The sequence below is a fragment of the Halictus rubicundus genome, unplaced genomic scaffold (genome assembly GCF_050948215.1).
Source record: "Halictus rubicundus isolate RS-2024b unplaced genomic scaffold, iyHalRubi1_principal scaffold0540, whole genome shotgun sequence".
NCBI lineage: Eukaryota > Metazoa > Arthropoda > Insecta > Hymenoptera > Halictidae > Halictus > Halictus rubicundus.
This window is the reverse complement of record NW_027489081.1, coordinates 102,501-105,000: the sequence shown is the minus strand read 5'-3', so window position 1 is coordinate 105,000 and position 2,500 is coordinate 102,501. Positions and strand designations below refer to the sequence as shown.

The 2,500-nt window shown below is 49.0% G+C and overlaps 1 non-coding gene across 1 annotated transcript; it reads right to left on the bottom strand.

Moving 5' to 3' along the window:
* Positions 1-413: 413 nt before the first annotated feature.
* LOC143364439 (5.8S ribosomal RNA) lies at positions 414-568 on the bottom strand. Its single transcript, XR_013084124.1, has one exon. It is a non-coding gene; the product is annotated as a 5.8S ribosomal RNA (ribosomal RNA).
* Positions 569-2,500: the final 1,932 nt, after the last annotated feature.

Below are 2,500 nucleotides of genomic sequence, written 5' to 3'. Positions count from 1 at the left end.
CATCATTTCAGACGACGTCGGGAGCGCGTAAAATGTTCGAGAGTGAAACGCTTCTTCCGCAATGCGAATCGTTCCAGAGAGAGAGGAGAGAGAGATTTCGATCGTCGGAGCGGTGTTCACGGGCGGTCGTATTGAAAATACGACTCACGACGCCGCAAAACACTCACGCAAGTCCGAATGCGATACCCATTCCTATTTCCTTCTTCTCACGAAACCGTTAGACGCAATGTAAAATTTGCAATTTTCACAGAACCGCGTCAAACGCCGACGAAACGTCCATCGTTCGCTCGTACGTAGCATCTTTGCAACCCGACTCAGAAACGCTCTTTGCGCCCTCCACAAAATTCGACATGGAGAGGTAAGCGACGGCGGGGACTTACAAGAGCAACGCAAGCAGTATTTGGTTACGTAAACGACCCTCAGCCAGGCGTGGTCCAGGAATTGTATCCGTGGACCGCAATGTGCGTTCGAAATGTCGATGTTCATGTGTCCTGCAGTTCACACGTTGACGCGCAATTAGCTGCGTTCTTCATCGACCCACGAGCCAAGTGATCCACCGTTCAGGGTAATCGTATAATTTGATTTATAATCAATATATAATTATGTCTCTTGTTCTGCGGTTCATAAGAACGCCGATACCTGAAAGCTCCAACCAGCGCGCGAAGGAGATTCAGGCGTCGTTTTTAAGGACGACACACGATCGTCCGTAGAAACGGAAACCGTCGCGAGTACGCGATTGCAATGCGCACACGTATCCGACGGCCGGGCGGAAAATACATTGAAAAACCTTTAAAGTGGAAAACACAGGAGGAGAATTCAGAAAACGACGGGGATCATAGACAACCCGATACTGGATCCCGACACTTCTCCTCCTCCTCTCTCTTATTGGAGAATGAACTCGATAACTAGCGGACTTCACAGCCGGCTCTGGCCGTGCGCGATCGTTCGTCCCAAGCTCTTGTGCACTGTATTATCGCCACACAGAGAGTAGAGTGTCAGAATCGCACACAGCTTTACGCGAGCTACGCAGCCGGTCCTCTCGAAACACATTTCCAATTGTGCACGGAGAACGATTATTCGATACTAGCGGACTTCACAGCCGGCTCTGGCCGTGCGCGATCGTTCGTCCCAAGCTCTTGTGCACTGTATTATCGCCACACAGAGAGTAGAGTGTCAGAATCGCACACAGCTTTACGCGAGCTACGCAGCCGGTCCTCTCGAAACACATTTCCAATTGTGCACGGAGAAAGATTATTCGATACTAGCGGACTTCACAGCCGGCTCTGGCCGTGCGCGATCGTTCGTCCCAAGCTCTTGTGCACTGTATTATCGCCACACAGAGAGTAGAGTGTCAGAATCGCACACAGCTTTACGCGAGCTACGCAGCCGGTCCTCTCGAATATACGTGTTCGTCAACGAACACGCATGCGGCGACGTTTTGTGCTCTATGTCATACGCGAACTCGATAAATAGAGCGGGACTCACAGCCGGCTCTGGCAGCGGTCATTCGTCCCACGCTCGTGTGTGCGCTATCGCCACACAGAGTAGGGTGTCAGACTCACGCAGCTTTAAAAGCGAGCTTCACAGCCGGTCCTTCTCTCATCCTATTCCTCGACGTTCGTGACAGAACACAACGCGTTCACCGCAAGTTTTCCACAGGTACCCTGTTGTTGTCCTCTCTTTCTCTAGAGGAGAGACAACACCACCGTTTCCAATGGACGTATCTCGGACACCACAGGCGAAGACCGAGGAAGCGCGATATGTGGATTCGAATCGACGCTTACATCCCTGTTCTTGCGACCGTAATTGTCCTTTATAATTGTCGAGAGCCTACACACAGGCAGACCAATGGCGTATATTATAGTATACACGTCTCTTTGACACGAGGTATTTTTATCAAAGAGAACACGATCCATCAGGTGGCGGGTGAAAAACATCGATTCGTAACGACGGGTATTTCTATATTCGTGGTTAAGCTATAACATTCAGCGTCCGACGGGAAACCGCACCCTATTGATCGTTCGAGTTTGCAATGTGAACGTCGGTGACGATTCCCGAAGACCCGAAGTACAGCTCTTCGCACTCACTCCCCAATACAAGTAAACGATGCGATGCTCCACCTTCACGCAAGCACCCTCTGTTTCATTCTCATTGAGATCTTTCGTCCCATTGTCGAAAGAGTGCATATATTATATATTGCCGTGTTTGTGCACAAATGGTCTGGCGGGCTCTCTGCGCCTTAATTTTGGACGGGAGAATCGTACGCTTTGAGTAACTATGTACTCCATGCGTAACTATGACCTCCACACGTAAGCCGTTGCATGGGGAGTAGTTCGTCGCTATACACATCCCCTACTCCCCTTTTTCTTTATTTTCTCATCATACGATGATTACACAGGAGAGTGAATTCCTTTTATTATAACCTTGTACTCTCCTGTTGGTCTTTTCTGTGTGCTTTTAAAGCATTTTTGTATGTATATATATATATATATATATTCAT